General features: G+C 38.9%; 1 long non-coding RNA gene across 1 annotated transcript; it reads left to right on the top strand.

Annotated features, from left to right (window-relative positions):
• Nucleotides 1-14,570: 14,570 nt before the first annotated feature.
• LOC140528721 (uncharacterized) lies at nucleotides 14,571-22,477 on the top strand. The gene is made up of 2 exons (XR_011975280.1): nucleotides 14,571-15,221; nucleotides 18,587-22,477. It is a non-coding gene; the product is annotated as an uncharacterized lncRNA (long non-coding RNA).
• The last annotated feature ends 275 nt before the right edge of the window (nucleotides 22,478-22,752 follow it).

The following is a 22,752-nucleotide window of genomic DNA, read 5'->3' on the forward strand; positions in this document are numbered from 1 at the left end:
TCGATATAATATTAGTTAGCATTTACGTAGCACTTAAAGGTTTGCAAAGTACTTTAGAAAAATTATCCTCAAAACTACCCTGGGAAGCAGGTATTTTTATTATCTCCATTTTACTTATGAGGAAATTGAGGCAGATAGAGGTTAAGTATCTTGTCCAGCATTGTGCAGCTAGCAAGTGTCAGAAGCTAGATTTGAGCTTAGGTCTTCCTGACCACTGTTCTATCCACTGTGCCATCACCTACCAGTCCAAAGATGCAAATGTATCTTTATAGGCCTCATAAGAAGGTCATAGAGATAGGGGCTGAACCTAGGATTGTTAGTACACATAATGAACATGGGAAAATTCCCTCTATTAATGCAGATTAGTGTTTTCCCTGCCTCTTATAGTCTTAGAGAGTTGCCCATAACACTGAGAAGCATTATTCAGCCAGTATGTGTCAGAGACAGGACTTGAGCCCAGGCCCTTCTGACTTCAAGGCCAACTTTCTATCCACCATGCCATGCTGCCTCTCAGAAGAGAAGAATCACAAGTGAGGCACCTGAAACGAACACTTCCACAATTTAAGAGACTCTAATATTTTACTCATATGGCTGCCACCCTGTTAACACCTCTGGCCAAAACTATTGCAATATCCTCCTTACTGGTCTTCCTCCCTCATGTCCCATGCCTTTCTGATCCCATCTTCCACAGTTTCTAAAGTCATGTGCCTAAAGCATTGCTGTTGCTTCTTGGAATCCCCATCTCTATTCAAGGCTCAGAATAAATTTCACATCTTTCAAGGGGCTTTCCCTGATTTTCATACTTGTTAGCATTTCCCTAAATCATTGTGTATCTATTTTGAATCTATGCTTGAATTATGTTATATCACTCTAATGGCGTGTGAACTCCTTGAAGGAAAGCTCTGTCCAGTGCCTATAATGATAACTGGCACATAGTAGGCACTTAATAAATGCTTACTCATCAATTGGTGGATTGTTTTTAGTTTAGTTTCCAATCCTGGCCAATTCTTTGTGACCCCATTTGGAATTTTCTTTGCCAAGATACTGGAGTGGTTTGCCATTTCCTTCTCCAGCTCATTTTACAGGTGAGGAAACTGAGGCAAGCAGGGTCAAGTGATTTGCCCAGGGTCACACAGCCAATAAGTGCCTGAGGCTGCATTTGAAGTAAGGAAGAGCAGTCTCCTGACCCTGGTCCCAGCACTCTATCCACTGTTCCACCCAGCTGCCCCTTCATTTAAGTCTTAGTGAAGAGTTAGTTGGGTAGCTAGGTGGTGCAGTGGATAGAGCACCAGTACAGGAGTTAGGAGGACCTCAGTTCAAATCTCACCTCAGACACTTGACACTCACTAGCTGTGTGACCTTGGGCAAGTCACTTAACCCCAATTGCCTCATCCTGAGTCATCTCCAGGCATCTTGATGAATATCTGGTCACTGGATTAGATGGCTCTGGAGGACAAGTGTGGTTGGTGACCTGTACAACCCTCCCTCGCTCAAAACAAAGTCAAGTGCAAGTCATGTCATCATTTCTCTGATGGCATGGTCTTCTTCAGCAATGAAGGATGAATACACACAGTGAAGAGTTAAGAACTGTACTTTTGGGACATCCCATAGTTGTAAACTATTGAAGCTTCAAATGGTATTAAGACCTTTGTGGTAATGTTTTAGGAATCATTACTTCATAATCATAACTCCTAAGGGTCAATGTTTTATTTCTTGGAATTATTTACACCCTTCCTTTGGCAGAATGTGTGGAAGTCCAGCCTTGAACTCAGGAAGAGCTGGGTTCAAGTTCTGCGCCTGACACATACTTACATACTTGTGTACACCAAGGCAAGTCACTTAATCTCTTAGTTGGGGACAGGATAACCCCAAGGTTTTAATGCATTTAAGTGAAGGTATAAGAACTTATATATTTATATACAGGTATAAGAACTATATACCTTAGTGCAGGTATAAGAACTATACTAAGGGGGCAGCTAGGTGGTATAGTAGATAAAGCATTGGCCCTGGAGTCTGGAGGACCTGAGTTAAAATCTGGCCTCAGCCACTTACTAGCTGTGTGACTCTGGACAAGTCACTTAATCCTCATTGACTTAAAAAAATAAAATAAAAAAAATAAAGAAGTTAAAAAAAGAACTGTGCTAAGACTTTGGGGACATCCTGTACTTGTAAGCTGTTGAAACTTTAGATGACATTAAGATGTTAGAGACCCCCTGTAATCATACTTTAAATTTTGAAAAAATACTTTATATACCTTATTGTCATTTGGACCTTAGAATGAAATGGTGAGTTAGCTACTGCAAGCTTTATTTCTCCCATTTTAGAGATAAGAGAAAATAACTTTGAGTGGTCATTCAGCTACTGCCAAAGGTAGAATCTGAACTAAGGTCTTCCTCACTCCAAATCTAGCCCAAATCTGCTCTTCTGATCATGGTAGCTACCTTTTGGGAAGTGATATTGTATGTTATTTTTCTTAAGTTTTTAAAAATATGAAGTTTTTGGATAGTACTTTTCAAAAATAACTGAAGACTTATGATGTAATGGTTTTCCAAAATAACCATGTGCAAATTGTCCCATTTTTCCTTCATAAAAGCTGCTTAGGCAAGATAAGACTCTAAAATAGTGAGCCTGATTTTTTTCCCCTCTAGCTCATAAATGGACTCTGAAGGCAATTTCCAAAGAATTCTAGAAAAGTTATTATTCCAGTAAGCGCTTTGTACCCTCTTCCCAAAGTGTGATGGCCACATATCCCAAATTTTCCAGGATTACAAATCTTCTGCTGAGTTTTATATTACTTTGAACATAATGTATGTGTGTTTTTAAATAAAGGTTATCAGTTAACTTTATAGAACTTACATGTGACTGAATTTTTATAATTTTGAAAATAAATGAACAGATCAGGAAACAGAATTTCTTTGACAAGATATCTTGATTGTATATTCAGAAAATATTGAAAGATAGGACTCAATTTGGTGCCTAAGTCTTGCCATGGTGTTAGTATCTTTAGGAACCATTACTTTATAGATCTATCTCCAAAGGGGCAACTTTTTATTTTCCTGAATTATCTATAACTTTCCTTTGGCAGAATGGGTAAAGGTCCAGCCTTGGACTCAGGAATACTTAGTTTCAAATTCTTATGTGTGACCCAAAACTTTGTCTTCTAGACTTGTCTAAGATTATAAATTGCAGAGAAGGAGGTTAATTTGCATTACTAGAGGGCATTTTCTCATTACAGATTTCCTTAAATAGCTAGGTATAATGTTAAGGTAATTTGAAGATCTTCCCTGCCTGGTAACAGCCTTATATGACCTGCTTTAAGCTCTGACCCAGCCCACAGCTTGAGTCACATGAAGCTGATGGTGGGGGGAGCTTGCTGAATGGACAGATCAGGAGGCGAGAATGAGGTGGAGCTGAGAGGGAAAGAGCAAGCGGAGCAGCTAGCCTGGATGAGAGAGGGGCATTTTTGCCTAAGGGAGCTTGTTTGTGGGGAGATCTGACTGAGGGAAGTCTTGAGGATGTCAGTCCTCCCTCTATTAGTAATGTCTACAAACCTTCTTGTTACCATGGTAGAATTGGCTTTCTGGTATCTGAATAAATGTTTTGGTTTTGTCTTTGAAGAAGAGAGTTTATGTTTTACAAATTTACCCTGCAAATACACCTGCATATCCATAGTGGCTACTGTAGGTATTGCGTTGGTGTTGCATTAGGTGGCATAGTGAATCTAGTTCTGGGGTTGATGAAATCACAGGTTCCCCATAGCAAATTGCTTACTGTCTCAAGGAGGGGAAAAGTTTAAAAGGAAAGGAGAGAATTTGGAACTCAAAAATTTTTAAAAATAAATGTTAAAAAATGTTTTTATGGGTAATTGAAGAAAAATAAAGTATTTCAAAAAAGATATAATTAAAAAAAAAGAGAGACCATAGACTCAGTGTGATCTCTATTCCCATTTACACACTTGTCCTTGGTTTTTCTTTCTTTTGTTTCTAACCTTTGGTCAATAGTTACATTGGTATCCCCAGGGGTTGTCCAGGGAAAAGAAAAGAAATAAAATCATAGTTAGTTTTATTACTTACCTGACAGTTTTAACAAATGGGAGAATGGGGTAAAGGCTGAAACAAGACTGTTGCCTATATACAGCTTTTTGCACTGCCTGCATGTGCCAAGGATGATGTGTCCCCTCAATTTGTCAATAACATGGAAACTGACATACCCTTGCTCAATTGGAAAGCTTTTTATTGAGTTGAATGGATGATTGGTTATTGTCTTTCCCTTGGTTTTATTTTTTTTCTAAAGTGAGAGATTTGATTTAACTGGGGAGAAACTGGCAAGACGATAAAACCTTTCCATGAGGGTCATGTTTTCTTCTGTTCCTTTGACACTTTGTTGGGTTTTACTGACAAGTTCTGAGAAAACAGTTCAGTCCTCTGCTTGTTAATATGTTGTACCCCAAAGAATCTGAGCATTAGGCTTTTTGCCTCTAAAGACTTGAATCCTTAGAATCAAAGCCCTCCCTCTTTTATTTCTCTCTTTTCCTACAAATTGAATTCCTAGAGCAATTTGAATTGCAAATCTATTTTCCTATACTTCAGGGTACATGAAGTAGTTTGATGAAGTTTAGCTAATCAATCAACTAATCAATCAATCAATATTTATTAAAAGCCTACTATGTACCAAGTGCTGAGTTAAGTGCTGAGGATCTTTAGAAAGGTAAAAAATAGTCCTTGCTCTCAAGGAGCTCTAATTGGGGAGTGTAAGAGCAAGTACCCTAGCATATCCAGGATGACCTGCTAGTACAGGTTCTTGAATCTGCTTTTCTTAAAGGAAAGCAACTTTTAAGTAGTCAATCATCTATCTTACTTTAATCCAACACATATATCAAGTTCAGGGGAAAATGTCAGCATGATAAACTTCAGAGAAAATACGACAGAAGTTACAAGAAGAAATTACTAACAGAGAAAATGACATAAAGACTAACAGATAGGGCTTCTAACTACCTGACCATAAACAATACATACATCACAGATCAATAGACAGATCCAACTGTCTGATCATTACCTCCATACATAATTACCAGAGACAGAAGCACCAACAAACAGGTTTTCAAAGACAGGGGGCTCCTTAATGGCTACCCAGAGTCTTATCTGGTCAGATCACACAAACCTTTTTCCAATGAGTGAGCCCCAAAGCAAAACCTCACCTCAAAGTATATCTAGAAAGCCAGAAGGTACCATAACCCATGCTCAGTGCCTAATTACCAAAAGGTATGAAAACCTTCAAGCAAACAAACCTCCCCTCAACAAGCTTCCCATAATGGGCCCCATGTGAGGTCTCCTAAATGGGTAGGCAAGATCTTAAATCCCATTAACATTATAGGGAGACAGCATGCAAACAAGCATGCACAAAAAAGATATATACAAGATAAATTTGAAATGAACGTTTATTAACTGACTCATTCTCTTTCCTTCTCAAGTTTTCAAGGAGCTTACAGTCAAATGGGGGAGACAATAAGCAAACAAATATATTTATAAAGCAAGTCCTATATAGGATAAATAAGAGGTAATTAACAGAGGGAAGGCACTAGAATTAAGAAGTGGAAAATGCTTCTAGTAAAAGGTGGGCTTTTAGTTGGGACTTAAAGGAAACCAGGGAAGTCAGCAGGTAGAGTTGAGGATGGAGTTCATTCCAGGCATGGGGAGCAACCAGAAAAAAAATGCCAGGAGAAGAGAAATGGAGTGTCTTGTTCATGAAACAGCCAGAGGAGACCAATGCCACTGGATTGAAGAGTATATGGCAAGGAGTAAGGGAGAGACTTGAGGCAGGCAGACCCACCAGTAGGCTATTGAAATAGCCTAGGCATGATATGATCAAGGCCTACACTAGAGTGGTGTAAGAGGAGAGAAGGGAGTATACACAAAAAATGTTGAAGAGACAAAATAAATAGGCCTTGGCAACAGCTTGGATGGGGAGGGGAGGAGGAAGGAGGGTGAGAGATAGTGAGGAATCCAGGATGACTTCTAGGTTTCAAGCCTGAGAGACTGGGAAGATGGTATTGCTTTCACAGTGATAGGGAAGATAGGAACAGGGGAAATTTTAGTGGGACAGAAAATAAGTTCTGTTTTGGACATGTTGAGTTTAAGATATCTTCTGGCCTCAGACACTTACTAGCTATGTGACCCTGGGCAAGTCACTTAATCCTGATTGCCTCAAAAAAAAAAAAAAAAGATGTCTACTATTCATCCTGTTTGAGATGTCTGAAAGGCAGTTGTAAATTCAAGATTGGAGGTCAGTGGAGAGGTTGGGGCAAGTAAGGTAGACTTCAGAATGAAATGCATGGAGATGGTAATTAAACTCATGGGAACTGATAAGATCACCAAGTGAAGTGGTATAGAGGGAGATGAGAAGGGTACCCAGGACAGAACTCTAAAGAGATCGTTGGTGACTTTGAAAGTGAGCAGTGTTAATGTAATGATAAGGTTGGAAGCTATATTGAAAGAGGAGGCTATACTTGTATAAGGACTTTTTGAGGAGATGAACTGCACAATCTAGAAAGATGATAGCAGGGATGAAAGGATCAAGTAAGGGATTTTTTCTGGATGAAGGAGACGTGTATATTTGTAGGTAGTAAGGAAGAAGACAATAGAGATGAAAACTAAGTGATATAATGGGAGGCACTTCCATTATACAGAAAGGACCATCTGATAGAGGAGGTAGGATGCAATAGGATCATAATTTACAAAACTCTAAAGCAAAGGCTCTTAACCTGGTGTTGTAGTTTCATGATGTGTTGTGGTGGAACTGTCTCAAAGAATTCAGTCCGAACACCTCTAAGCCAAGTGTAGGCATTTATTGAGATTGACACCTCTAATGAAACAGGCTAAGTTCCAAGAGCAACCAGCAACTTCAGACAAAGCAAGATGGATATTTATAGGTTAAAGATGCAATTACATAACAGAAATTATGAATATTAAAAAAGGGTTGGTTAAGGGATTAGGTAATAGGGGACGGGTCGCTTCTATGGTTCCGTGGTTAAACATTCTAGCCATGCTGCCCTCCTATTGGCTAGCTATTGTAGTCCTGTCTGGTCAAGACAGATAGTTGGGTATTGTGGTCCTGTCTTGGGCTAAATGGATGATGTGATTGTGCTTGAGTAAAAGAACACAACTGTTCAAATATGTGAATTGTATCTGAGGGCAGTGATTAGGTAGGGGCAGGGGACCTGCTGTTGAGTGAGGCCTATAAGGAAGTTAGAATATCAGGGATGGAGGCAGCTTTATTAGAATTGCATCACTGGAATTTACAGAAATCCAAAGACTCCATGGATTGATTTTAGGGGGTCTGTGAGGTTGGATAGGGAAAAAAATTACATCTTTGTTTTCACTAAAACCTAACTGAAATTCAGTTTTCTTGTTGTTAAGCTGTTTTTCAGCGGCTCTTTCATGACTCTTTGCGACCCCATTTGAGGTTTCCTTGGTAAAGATGCTGGAGTGGTTTGTCATTGCCTTCTCCAGCTCATTTTAAAGATGAAGAAACTGAGACAAATTAGGTTAAGTGACTTGCCCAGGATCAAATAGCTAGTAAGTGTCTGAAGCCAGATTTGAACTCTGGAAGATGAGGCTTCCTGACTCCAGGCCTGGTCATTCTGCCCTGTTAAAATTAAGTACTTCCTTCAATTGTTTTCAAACATTGTTCTTAAGAAACGACCCATAGACTTCATGAGACTGCCAAAGGAGTCCATGATACAAAAAAAAAAAAAAAAAGAACCTCTGCTTGAAAACTGTTACTCTAGGTTTTATTCCTAAATCTGCCAAAGTTTTAGCCTGATTCTTGCCTTATTCAGGTTTTCTTTACTGGATAATCCCATTACTTATCTCCCAATACAACTCATAATTATTTCATGGCTATTTATGAGATCATTGAGAAGTCACCAGTCTTTCTTTTCTGAGTCTCAGATCCCCTCCTCTGTTCCAGGTAAAAATTTCCTTTTCATACTCATTTGACACTCTTCCCCTGACTAAACTTGTCTTTTTATTCACTGGGAAAGTCTGTTACCATGAGTGCAATCCCTTCACTTCTTTTTTTTCTTTCAATTTTTAAGCTTTTTCTAATGATTGCTCTATGAGGCTTCTCATAAACACTTTATTTTAGTATCTTCAGACTTTTTTTTTTTGAGACATAGACGATCAGAGCTGGAAGTGATCCTATTGTCCACCCACTACATTTTACAGATAAAAAAACTATGGCCCAGAGAAAATAAAAGGCATAGCACAGTGGGTAAATGATAAATCCTTTGAGCTGGGTTCAAATGCTACCTAGGCACTAGTTAGAAAGCCCTGAACAAATTGTTTAAGCTTTCTAAAGGTGATCTGCATGCTTTTTTCATCTGTAAAATAGGAATAATATTAGCATCTCCTTCTCAAGGTTGTTGTGCAAGACTAATGAGAAGTTACCTACTTAGCAGTCTCAAAGTGCATTTGACTTCTTGAGTCAGTCCAAATCACCAGGGAGCATCATGAATTGGAAAGGACTATGTGTGTTTGTCCTTAGTTGCCGAAGAAGACCGTGACATCAGAGAAATGATGATATGACTTGCACTTGACTTTATTTTTTTGAGTGAGGGATAGCCATGCAGGTCACCAGCCTCACTTCTCCTCCAGAGCCGTCTGAATTCAGTGACCAGATATTCATCAGGATGACTGGAGATGACCCAGGATGAGGCAAATGGGGTTAAATGACTTGCCCAAGGTCACACAGCTAGTGAGTGTCAAGTGTCTGAGGTGAGATTTGAACTCAGATCCTCCTGACTCCTGCACTGGTGCTGTATCCACTGCACCACCTAGCTGCCCCTAGAAGGGCTATGTAAGACATGGCAGGAGAGCTAGGAATTCATATGGATGTCAGTGTCATACATCTGGCAAAACCAAGTTTAGTCCATTCCAAGAGGATTCCTAAGTAGTGAGTGGCACTGAGCCATAAGGATGGTAGGACCCTGGTAGAAAAATAAGGGCCACCACAGAGGAAGGAGAACTGTATCCATTGCTTCCAGCTTGACCCCTAAAGTCATTATCTTTGTTAGCAGACCTTGAGGAGAAATGGCCTCTGTCATCCAATTGCAGTTGCTTGTCAACTGTCAGTAATGATCAGAGCCCAAGAACTCCAGGATAGGCAGTAACTAACTGCTTCCCCCACCCCTATCCCCCAATGGTCCTGCTTCCAGCCTGGCTCCTGCAGCCATCATCCAGGGAAACAACCTTTGTGGAGATGCAACCTAGCCATTGCTTCTGCAAGTGTTGCAGCCTTAGCTTCGAAAGAAAGTTCTTATCACCAAAGTTTTGGGCATTGTCAAATGGTTCAATTGCTTGCTGCTACTGTTTGTTCTTTGTTCTTGAAGAGGACTGTGATATCAGGGAGGCAATGCCATGACATGCAAGTGAATTGGATTTAAGTGAGGGAGGGCTGTGTAAAGTCACCAACCTCACTTTCTCCTCCACAGCCATCTGGGTCCAGTGGTCAGGTATGGATCAGGACAACTGGAGATGGCCCAGAATAGAGAGACCATGGCATTTTCAAGCTAAGGACTTTAACAGGTTCAGTATCAGAAACAGAGAGCAGTTCGGTAGCACAATGGATAGAACATCAGCCCTGTAATCAGGATATAAGAATGAAGTCACATGATAAGAACAGCTAGGTGGCACAGTGGATAGAGTGCTGGACTTGGAGTCAGGAAAACTCTTTCTCTTGAGTTCAACTCCAGCCTTAGACACTTATTAGCTGTGTGACTCTGGGCAAGTCATTTAACTCCAATTGTCTTTTTAAAAAAATCAGAAGCAAAATCACTGGGTTTTTCCATTTCACATGCAGCTGAAACTTCCAATTAGTGATGTCTCCTCCAATTAGCACAAGAACCACTTAGGAGGGATTGTTTAACTTTCCTATCTGTATCCCCATTGCTTAACACAGTGTTTGGAACATAGTAAGTAAATAACAAATGCTTTTTCATTCATTTATTTATTCATTCATTCTGTCTCTGTTTATAGGCTTCCAGTAGTCCTGTGTACCTTCTGCATTTTCTTCAGGCTGAAATTCAGACTGATCTATATCTGACTGTCATTTGTTACCTTGAGTGCTTATACTACCTGCTACCCACATTTGTGGAAACCTAGCAAGATGTGAGCAATACATAAACTATATTAGGGGATTTTCCCTGAATAAACTCTGGGTGGGGACAATGAGCCAAAAGAGATAGACTTTTTTTTAGTATAACCCCAGGATTGAACCCAGTCTGGCTGAGTCCAAAGTCTGCAGGGCCTTTTGACATTTGTTTCAGTTGTAAGTATTAAAAGAAATAAAACTTTATGCTCTTTCTGATCTGATTTTGCATTCTAGTAATCCAGTGGGATTGCGTCTTCTCATTTACTTAAAAGCATCTTCATTTTCCTTCACCCTCGATCATCTTTTTCCAGTCATCCATCAGAGTCTCTGTTGTGACTTGTCTAGTTATGCCCTTTTATATAAAACATGTTGAATCCATCCTTTTCCCATGTATTTCCGAAGCTTGATTGACTTTTTATTGATCCTACACTTCCAAATCAGGGTCTTTTTGTACACTCATATTTTGAACATGAAAGAGCATCACTTATATATACTTTTAGAGGAATTCAGGAACAAAGAATCAGTTCAGTAGTGGTCCTCTTGCTGGCAAAAGAGACAGAAAAATCTCATTGCCGGCATCAGAGTGCCAAGAGAGAAGACAAGATATTCTTTAGCAAAAAAATTTTTTAACTATACATGTAATATATTTTATACATGATAGATGTTTTATATAATATTAACATGTTTTAGGATATGTATTTCAAATGTTACATTTGTAATATGTTACCCATATTGAAGTATGTATATTACAGCATACACACACACACACACACACACACACACACACACACACACACACACACACACACACATTTCCCCGAGTTTGGTTTTGAAGGTTTCTAGGGTTGCCATCTTTGCTGTTCATATTCAGTTTTTACCTTATTTAAAATTCCACTTTCCAGTGACCCAGAATGGAGCTTTCTTTGACCTGGGCAAATGTAGACTGGAACAAAGTGCCTTTGTAATGCTCAGTGGGACTTCAGGTCCACATTTTGATGAATTAAGTCCAAAAATATATTAAAAATACTGTCCCCTCTGCTACAGGAAATACTTTGTTAATCTTAAAGTACTATAAAAATGGGAGGCATTATTATTTACTTTGAGAGTCAGCACATAATCTTTGCTGGCAAACAAAAGAACAAAATTAATCTTAAATTGTTTTAGAAGGAATTTGAAGAATTTGCTGAATGAAAGGGTTAACACTGCACTTCAGATCCTTGTTATTGCTTACCTACAACATAATTAAGGTGTCTGTTATTTTCTAGAGAAGACCACCGTAGCTAGGGGCAGGTGGGCATTTAGAAGCAGAAAGGTAAGAATGAATGAAGTGAATCTGGGGACACAGAACACACTAGTCTAACCATAGTGGAGGATTTGTGGTAAGAAAAAGCTTCTAGAAAGGTGGGTAGGAGCCAGCCTACAAAGGGCCTTGAATGAGATGCTAGGTGAGAAAGTCAATTAAAAAGAAGTAAAAAGATCACCTTGCTATAGTGAGGGCCCAGTGAGGTTAGGTAACAAATTTGTAGTATATTCATTCTGTTCAGTTGTTTGATTTTTTGTAGTTCCATTTAGGAGTATGTGAGTGGGAGTAATCAAGAACTGGGGATTGACAAGGCCATGAGAAGCAATAGGTCCTTGGCCATCACCAGTTGACTTGATTTTTGTCTTGCCACTGAACTTCAATGACTCTGGAAGAGAAAGTGAAGCTGACGACTTTGTGCAACTCTGCTTCATTTAAGTCCAATTCACACACAAGTCAAAACATCATCCTTCATCTTTGTGATATCATCAGTCCTCTTCAAAAATGAAGGGCAAACAATAAGCAGAAATGGGACAAGGGCAGAGGGGAAGGGATTCAATAGTAGAAAATAGTGTAGAGTTGAACTGGTATATAAGGTCAAGATTAGGAAGGAAGAAATTGAAATCAGGGGCAGGAATTAAATCCAGACATTCCTAATCTCAAAGCTAACCTTTTATCCATTATACCATGCTTCTTGGACCAAAGTGAATCTACTAAATCTGCTGAATCAGGATAGCAAGATGAGAAAAGCAGTATTTTGAGACTTGCTGTTTAACTGTATCAGACTCTTCATAACCTAATTTCAAGTTTTCTTAGCAAAGATACTGAAATGGTTTGCCATTTGCTTCTCCAGCTCATTTTACAGATGGGGAAATTGAGGTACACAGGATTAAGTGACTTGTCCAGGGTCACACCACTAGGAAGTATCTGAGGCTGAATTTGAAGAGAAGTCTTCCTGACTCCAGGCTCAGCATTGTGCCACCACTATGCCACCAGTCACCCATTTTGAAACTAGTCTGGGGGAAAATATCACAAAGGGGAAAGACTAGAGTAAGGGAGTAATTTGGGTATGAGGAGATAAGATCCCAATTTAGGCATCAGACAATACCACCAGGATTAGACAGGACTTGGTGACTGATTGGATATAAGCTGTGGGGGAGAAGGAGGAGTCTTTTAAAATGCTTTAAGGGACCCGGAGCCATTCACAAAGTAGAGAAGTCAGGAAGATGAGAAGATTTTGAAGGACAAGATGATGAGTTTCCTGTGAGGAATGTTTAGCTAGCACTGCATAATCCAGGTAGAAATGACCAGTGGGTAGCTAAAGGCCTCTGTCCCTAAAAGATAGTAATTAAAGTAGCAATTTCTTAAGGAAAGAGAGAAAAATATGGATGGAAAATTGCAGAGGGCTGAGAACCTCTACTATTTTCCCAGAAAAGAGAAAAATTCTGCACCACTGATCCTGGGAGCTAGCTAAGGGAGGCCTTTACCTCTTACTCCTTACTCTGTTAGACAATTCCATGAGCCTTAGTTACATGGCATAAGGAGGGAATCTTAACCTTTTTTGTGTGTTGTAGACTCCTTTGAAAATCTGGTCAAACCTATGGCACCCTTCTCAGAATAATGTTTTTAAAGATATAAAATATATAGGAATACAAAAGAAACTAATTAAAGTAAAAATAAAAGTGTAATGTTTTCTCATCTAAGTTCACAGATTTCTTTAAACATCCCTTGAAATCTGAACCCCAAAGGATCTGGAAACCCCAGGTTAAGAACTCCTGGTGTAGCAGAAAGGAGGGAGACAAGGGGGAGCAGGGTGAAAACAAGAGACAAGAGGCTATTGCTGATTAAGGAGGAAATGTGAAGACAGAATGTAGATCGTTTAAGGAGTTATTAATCTGGGATATTTTAACTTTTTTGAGTATTTTGATTTCTGTTATTTCACTATAGTTTATTTTCTTTTCTTTTTTTAAATTTTTTGTGGGGCAGCAATTGGGGTTAAGTGACTTGCCCAGAGTCACATAGCTAGTAAGTGTCAGAGGTCACATTTGAATAAAGGTCTTCCTAATTCAAGGTCAGTGCTCTATCCACTGCACCACCCAACTGCCCCTTTTCTTTGTATTCTAAATATTTTATTAGTTTTAAAACTCAATTTTGAGAAGAGTTCCAGAGGTTTCACAAAACTGTCAAAGACTTAAAAAAAAAAACAATATAGAATTTCTTACAAACCAGGGCTACCTTATTGTGTCCCACTGGGCATCCCAGCAATAAATAACCGGAGATGGCACAACTTCAGGGAGAGGGGGAGGGGTGGAGTTAAAAACAAACTGACTGCTAGCCAGGCTAGCCAGACTGCTTGCCCCACCTCACTGCCCTGTGGCTCTTGGGATGGGGGCCAAGTAGCTTGCTTTACTCCCCAGTACAATACAATGGACAGTGGGGTCAAGGAAGCCAAGCACCCTGTAGGAAAGGAATTGGCTCATAGGATTACTAATTTCAAGCCCTTAAAGATCCCAGTATCTGTTTTCCTCTTCCTATCTTCCAAAGGGGTGAGGAGAACTGGGGGGAAAGTACCATTAAGAGGCACCTGGGGAGGGGTGCATGGTAAGGGGACACAGTGGGCAGTTATTGAGGCCTGTGGACCCCCTCTCAAAATTGTGTTTTAGAAAAGGTATTTACAAAATTGTGTTTACAAAAAAGGTGAAGAATCCCTGCTTAATTTACAACTATACCCAAAGGGCTGTAAAACTGAGCATACCCTTTGTCCCAGCAATACTACTACTAGGTCTGTATTCCAAAGAGATCAAAGGAAAAGGAATAGGACCTTTGTGTACAAAAATATTTATAGCAGCTCTTTTTGTAGTAGCAAAGTACTAGAAATTGAAGGAATGTCCATCAATTGGGGAATGGCTGAACAAATTGTGGCATATGATTGTGATGGAATACTACTGTCCTATAAGAAATGACAAGCAGAATGCTTTCAGAAAAACCTGAGAAGACTTAAATGAACTGATGCAAAGTGAGTGAGCAGAACCAGGAGAACATTGTACAAGGTGAGTGGGATAGGTTCAGTGAAGACTTCTCAGATTGTAATTCTTCTCCCAGGGGTGAGGTGAGACTGAGAGGCTCAAGGTTACTATATTTTTAGAACAGAATAATTCCATATAAGGATATGAAACTGTGTAGTACATTAGGGTCTCAATGATTGGATAAAGTTTACCTAATTCTTCAATGTCTTCATTTCAAAAGGGATTGGTTAGATTTCATGTCTAGAATGTAAGATCATATTCTCAGCTAATGAGAATAATGGTCAGTGGGGGGGGAGGGACTTGCATTGGAGTCTATATAAATCACTGCCTTTTCTTTGTCTTCAGCTTTCCTACTCCTACAGGTGAGCCCCGCTTCTCGAGAATCGAATAAATCACTTTTCTGTCATCACTTTGAGAGGCCTCTGAGTAATTGATTTATGTAGGGACCTGAGCCATCCCACACAGTTTGGGGGCTTCGCCCGGGATCTGTGACCTTTCTGAGAGACGGCTGACAGCTCAGTTCAAAGACTGGGCGCCCGTGGGGAGATTTCCCCATCGTCCTTGAAAAGGGCTGCTGGGCCTCTCTCTCTGCAAGGTAACGACCCAAAGCAGAGGAACTCAGTGAGGACAGAAAAGAATAGAGATAGGGACTCCAAAGACTCCGAAGCTGTGAAGTGTGTAAAAATGCCAACCGGTTGGTGTTGAAGTTTGCAGTCAGGCAACTTGTTCGCGTATACGACCCAGCGGTAAGCTCGGGGTGGGGCCTGGGGGTCAATTCGTTGAGTCTTAGATACACTCGGGGAGAAGGTGACGACTCCCAACCAAATTGGTGGACTGCAGGGTGAAGGGCCCCCCCAAAAAAAGTTTGCTGGGTGACTGTGGGTGGGTGGGCGACCCCCACTGAGAGCTAGCGAGGGAGCTAGCAAAATTTGTTGAGTCATAGACTCGGATGTGTTGGTGACAACCCTCGACCAAAAGAATGGGGAAGGGGCAGTCCAAACCCCACCGAGCTTCGGAATGGAGTCAGGAAGTACCGGTAAATAGTCCTTTGGGAACTCAATTACAAAATTGGCACAAGTTACCAAATTATAGAGGAAAGGACAAGAAGAAGATGATTAAGTATTGTTGTTTCATATGGGGTGAAAAGATATCAGAGGAGGAGGCACAATCTGGCCTCCGAGGACTGGGTTTGCCAAAACTTTAAACCTATATGTACTATTCTATTCTGTTAAATGTTTTGTCTGTATATGTTGTGTTGGTATTTCTGTGTGAATGAAAGTCTGTGTGTCTCTGTTTTTATCTGATAAGTTTGTAAATTTAGCCAGCCAGCCAGCAGGAGCAGAAAGGCTGAGCTGAACTGTCCTTGAAATTCCTGTTACTCCCCTTCTTCAACCCCTCCATATTAGTTTCAGAGGGGTGGAGGGACAAGGAGGGAGAGAAAGGGAGAGAAAAATTATTTTACTGTTCAGTTTACATAGTTGGTAACAGCAAGTAAAAGAATGTAGGAGAAGTAGAAAGAAATAAGTTATGCGCAGTTTCAAAGTGGCTTGAGGGAAAGGCAGGAGAATTTAAGCAGGTAGAGATGATGAGCGGGGGTACTGTGTAATCAGAAGGCTTGGAAGAAGTACAAAAGGGAGGGAGGGAATTTATCTTTTTCTCTCAGATCAAAGAGGCATGCTAGCAACCATTTAACCATTTCCTGCCTTACCCAAAAGAAGAAATTTTAGTGTAATGGGAAATAACAGAAAGTTAATTGAATTCATTCTGGTTGTATTTGGAATTGTGAATAGGTGGAATGTGTCATTCTTAATTTAATGTTTAAGACAGGTTAGAATTTATTAAAGTTTGGTGTAAGTAAGCAGAAGATTAGAAAGTAAAAGAAAATCTCAAGTAAGCAACTTAGAGCTGAGAGTTTTGAATTTAGGTTTAATTAGATAAATATATTTGATGCCAGACAATGTATTTGAAGTAAAAAGAAAATAAGTTTAGGTTTTTCTTTTTCTTTGCAGAGTGGGAGGGCCAGAAAGGGGTGGCCTTGGGAATCCTGGCACAAATAAGAGGAGGGCAGAGACACCCAGTAGCATTTCTGCCAAAAATGTTAGATCCAGTAACAAAAGGATAGGTATTTGTTAGATGCAACATTAATCTAATGTAACTGTTACACAATTTTAAATTTTGTAATTTATTGCATATAGATTGGGGTTTTAAAAAAAGAAGTGATAGAAATTTGATAATTTGAAACTTATATTTGTCATTAAAAAAAGGAGTTGAATACATTAATGGCTTATTTTAAGTTTTAAGTAAACTTAAATAAGTTTAAATTTTTAGGTAATTCATTTAAATATTGTATTAGAAATTGCATTGTTAAGTTAATTAATGAATTGGTTAAAAAGAGCTGTTATGAATTTTTTTTATAAGAGTTTCCTTGTTGTAGCATTCTTATTAAGAAAATGAGAACACTTTATATATATAGGTATATATATAGGTATATATATATATATAGGGTATATATAGGTATATATATAGGTATGATTTTCAAGCCTGTTTCATTTGAGCATGTATTATGTTAAAAGTTTATTTCTGCTGTTGAAAAGGAAATTTTAGCTAAAATTGTTTTTGCCATGAATCAAGCATTTACTCTAAAGTTATGTTTGTAAAAGAAAGTTTATGGGCAAATGTGAAAAGGCTTTGGGTTTAGGTCTTTTCTTGTGATTTCTGTCAATTAGTTTCAAGGGGATTGTGATAAATTGTAAACTGTTGATAAGAGAGGAAATATTTCTTGTATTAAGAAATACTTTGTAAAATATTTCGTATGTTTTTTTGGAAGGCCTACCTATCCAATTTGTATTTGTAAGTTACAAAAGTGGGAAGAATTTAGTTTCCCTAATAGGATATGAAAATACAATTGATGTCATCTGAAATTTATTGTTCAGGTTCATAGCTAAAACAATTTGTTACCACTTATAAAAAATTATGTTTGCCATTTGTAATTTTAATGCTAAAAACCTGAAGCTGGTACACTGTGTGAATATGTGGGGGAAAGAAGCAGTCCTCAGGCTAATAACAAGTACAGCCCCAGCAGCTGAGGAGATTGTATATAGAACTTGCGTTGGTGAGAATTTGAAAATGTATAAGAAATGATCTTCAGTGATTGGCTTTTTAGGGCAAATTTAAGATCTAAGATGTAAATAAAATCCCTGGGAACATTCTTTCTAAATCTAATGGGAATAAATAGATGTTGTATCATTGTTCCATAGAATAAGATTGGGATCTAAAGTTAACTGTAATTGTATTTTATTTACAGGGGGATTCAGGGAAAGGAATCACTTAAAAAAAAAAAAAAAGAGGGGGTGGCCCCGGGTGGTCTGGGAGCTCCAGGAATGGTCTTGATGGGAGTGGCCAGTAAACTGGAGATTTGGACTGATAGAATTAAGAGTGAGAAGTAGAATAGACTTGGGCATAGTGATAGAGTGGACCTTAGGAGAGTTGGTTCACATGGAAAAAAAAAAACCAAGGAGTTTTCAAGGTGAGGTTTTCCAGGGCCTTTAGACAAATGGGACTAAAATTCTTTTGGGGTAATGGATAAAGGTCCCAACTTGGAATGAGATCTTTACATGTTACAAAATGATGTAAAAGCAATTAGTATTAAAACAATTGACTGAATTAATTATTGAGACTAAATCAGAGACATCTTCAGTTTGGGAAAAAGAATTTCAGTCTAATTTTCTTAGAGGAAGGTATCCTCTGGTAATATTTGGCATTGAAAGTTAAATGATTGTTTTGATTTGAATTCATTACATGAACATAAAAATTCAAGTTAGTGTTTGAACTTATCACATGTGTAGCTCATTCTTTTAGATTGAGCAGGGTTAGAAAGGGATAAAGTAGTTTGGGAAACAGATATAAATCTACTAGAGCAATGACTTATGATTGTTATTCAATCAGGAACTAGAACATGTATAGAAAGGCATGTAAGCTACTTAAGACTTTCTTCAAAAGATGTTCCTTGGCCAATGTGAAATTAGTCATGTTTGAAACTGATTATTGGAGCTTGTTATTTTAAGATTTTTGTGGGACTATTAACTGACTGTTCTTCTGAATCTAACTCCAGGTGTGGATAGCAAGAGAGGCGGTCTGAACCACTGATCAATGATGCCAGTAAGCCTGTGAGATGCTGGTATGAACTGCAAAAAGGTGATCTCATGGGAAGGTTGGGAGAGCGGCTGTTCAGCCTGGGCTGAGGTAGGATTCTCCTGACTCAATTTCCCCACTGACACCTGGTAGACTTTAAGCCTGGCTGAATGCCAGTTGACAATCTACTCCTGCCTGGAACTGACATGAAGTAAGGGAGATGTTGTTTCCCTGCAATGTCCCTACTCTTAGTGGCAAATTCCTAAAATCAGAAGTTTTGTAAGTAATAATACCAGATCTGTTGAATAATAGATTGTTGGTAGGGGAACATCTGAGGTTAAGTCTAAAATTGAGCTAACAGGTTTAGGACTTTAGACCAACAACAATAAGTTAGGGTCCTCTAATTCTTAGTAATAGTGTGGAGATGATTCGTTAAGGGCTTGTGAGACTAGCATGCATAGTTATTATTTTGTCTTAGTTGGTTAATGTTAAATGAAAAATGGTTTGTGGACTATATTGTAAATGCTTTAAAAGAAGCATCACATGATCAGAAGTTGGAATTGTTTTATGATGTGATATGCACTGTGTTAAAAATGATTATTTATTGTATTTATATAAGTACTGGAGCCTGGTATTTACTCCTTAGTGAAATCTCATCTTCCTCATGAGGGAATGAATAATGACTTACTCTGAAATGTAGAAGCTGCATTTTAATGTGAATTTTCTTTTCTTTTAAAAAAAAATGACAATTTGTCAAAGTTTCAATTTTGATTTTTGTAAGAGCTATAGGAATGGTAATCTAAGATGGTATTAAGTTCAGTTTTGTAGGAGAGTGGACATCTGGATTTCTACAAGAAGATGAAGAGAAGAAGATGCTGAGATGCTGTGCTGAAGACTGTTTGAAGGAGCATCCAGATCAGAAAACTGCATAAGATGATACTTCTCCCCAGACTGCTGTATGAGATGGAACCTCTAAATGGACAGTTCATTAATTTAAATCTCTGTATCTATACTTATGACAAGGGGACTGCCCCCCTGTAATTTGCTAATGTGTCAGTCAACTTTGCTTCCTTCCCATATTCATATAAAAGGGAGATAGATGAAGGGAAGGATTCATAAGGGAAAGAATGTGAAGAGGTATTTATTGATTGGATTTAGGTGTGGAAACAGGAATAAATAAGATGAGGGGAGGAATATGGGTAAGATTGAACCTTGAACTATCTATTCCCCCATCCCAATTCAGAAAATGTTTAGCATGATTGGGAAGCCAGTAGACAAAGTTATGGAAGGTTATTGCATTTAAAAAAAATTTAAAGTTGTTTACTGTAATTTATAATTATTGCTATTAGTTATTAAACTCTCAAGCTTCATGCTTGGAGACACATTTTGTCAGTATTAAAAGCTCCATTTGAAGCGTGTGTGAGAACACACAGAATTTGGAAAGGGATAGCCAATGAGGTATACATATATTCATTATAAGTTTTGTTATTTAGGGAACTATACTAGGATTATTATTGTTTGTTCTTAACAGGATTCTCTGTTCAGCAATTGTCCTAAGCCATTAATCACAATATCTAAACAGGACTCTTCTATTAAGACTGCGTGGACTTGACAAACCGTGGGAACAATGCAACCAAAATGTAATACCCTGGGAATGTCCCTTTTAGGCATGATCCTGTTCCCACTGCTGGGACACCAGGCCCCAGTTATCAGCCCCCCTCTTGAAAATAGTTTCCTGGTTTTAATTCAGACCATTGCGGACACCTTTGAGGTATCCGACTGTTAGATTTGTGGGGGGACCTCAGCGGTTAAGCCAATGGCCATGGGTAGCAGTACCGCTGAGTCCAGTCTGGATTTTAAGTAATAGATCTGTAGTACATGACAGAACAAGATTCTGGACAAGCCAAGAGGAACACCAATGGTCTTTGTCCGAATCAGTTCCAGGTGAACATTGTTTAAACCAAACAGGGCCTGAATTGCAGAAGACATGGCTGGGAAAAAGTAATTGTAAATGGACATTCACACAAAGGCCAGAAACCCTGGCTCATATTGATTGTGCCCAGTATGCAAACAGATGGGATCAGAACGGTATTACCTGTTCAGATGGTAGGGTGATTCCCTGTACCCATTCATTTTTTCCATCCTCTTCATATGAAGAGAGAACAAAAGGGGAATATCACAAAAGTTGTGGGTATAAGTTTTACAACCCCTCTGATCCCAGAAAACCATGTGAAGGGGGTCATGACCATGACTATTTGTGGAGTTGTATGTATATGAACAGTATTAAGAATAACACAGAATATAAAGAATGGGTATGGAAGTGGGAGAATGGAACACATAGGATGATGTTTTCTGGAGTGTAATCAATAGAACTGGGAAGAATTATCAACATTGTATATGGAAGAGGAAGCAACAACTATGGAGGTGTAAGTCAGAGATCATGAAAGGAGGACCATTAGGCCCAGAAGATGTGAAGTACTTTCTGGCTGTGGATTATAGGGTAGACTGTTTCTAGAGGAAAATCCTGCTTTGAGAGGACATTATTGGATATGTGGACAGACAGCTTATACTCACCTTCTGTTAAACTGGAGGGGTGTTTGTTATATTGGATTGGTGAGACCTAAGTTCTCTTTCTTGCCTGAATCAGGGAAATGGCATCTGGGGGTTCCTCTATAAGATGATCTAGTCAAAAGGACGAGGAACATTGACACCTCCTTTACTCAGACTAAAAATGCAAATGGGTGGGGTGACACTTGGCCACCTAAGAGGATAATTAGAGAGTATGGGCCTGCAACTTGGGCTCAAGATGGGAGTTGGGGTTATAGAACCCCTATATATCTATTAAATAGACTAATCAGACTCCAAGCAGTACTTGAAATTATTACCAATCAAACAGCAAAAGATTTGGACTTATTGGCCGATCAAGCCACACAAACTAGGGAAGCACTACTGCAACATAGGTTGATCTTAAATTATTTACTTGCAGAAGAAGGGGGAGTTTGTGGAAAGCTCAATTTATCCACATGTTGCTTGAAAACTTGATGATAATGGAAGAATAGTGAAAGAGATCACCAAAAATATTAGAAAGGTTGCTCATGTTCCTGAACAAACTTGGAACTCCCTTTTCAATACGTCTTGGTGGTCCTGTTTTGAAGGGAGCTGGTGGAAGAGATTACTGTGGTTTGGCATCATAGCAATTAGTGGTATCATATTACTTCCTATTTGTTTACCTTGTTTGATTTCACTTATTACTAAAATAGTTAGAAATTCTCTACTAAAACTTGCTAGAGTAGAAGAGAGGACTGAAGGAGCCATTTGGTTGATGATACTAAAGAAGGAAGGATGGACACCTGTGGAGGCAAAAGACAGGAATGATCCTGATTGGGATGAGGAGATTAATAGACAGTGTGAGATCATGTTACAGAGCTGTGGTTAAAATATCCGTGAGAAGTCTTCAGGTTAATAAATAAGAGGAGGGATTGAGTGGGATAGGTTTCGTGAAGACTTCTCAGATTGTAATTCTTCTCCCAGGGGTGAGGTGAGACTGAGAGGCTCAAGGTTACTATATTTTTAGAACAGAATAATTCCATATAAGGATATAAAACTGTGTAGTACATTAGGGTCTCAATGATTGGATAAAGTTTACCTAATTCTTCAATGTCTTCATTTCAAAAGGGATTGGTTAGATTTCATGTCTAGAATGTAAGATCATATTCTCAGCTAATGAGAATAATGGTCAGTGGGGGGGGGAGGGACTTGCATTGGAGTCTATATAAATCACTGCCTTTTCTTTGTCTTCAGCTTTCCTACTCCTACAGGTGAGCCCCGCTTCTCAAGAACTGAATAAATCTCTTTTCTGTCATCACTTTGAGAGGCCTCTGAGTAACTGATTTATGTAGGGACCTGAGCCATCCCACGCAAAGGTAACAGCAAGATTGTAAGATGATCTGAATGGCTTAGCTATTCTCAGCAACAGAGTGATTGAGACAATTCCAAAGAACTTATGATGAAAATTATGTCCATTTCCAAAGAAAGAATTGATGGAGTCTGAATGCAGACTTTTTTTTTTTTTTTACTTTATTTTTCTTGGTGTTTTTTTTGGGGGGGGTCTATGGTTTTTTTTGCAACATGGCAAATATGGAAATA

Source organism: Notamacropus eugenii, chromosome 2 (assembly GCF_028372415.1).
Source record: "Notamacropus eugenii isolate mMacEug1 chromosome 2, mMacEug1.pri_v2, whole genome shotgun sequence".
Classification (NCBI taxonomy): Eukaryota; Metazoa; Chordata; class Mammalia; order Diprotodontia; family Macropodidae; genus Notamacropus; species Notamacropus eugenii.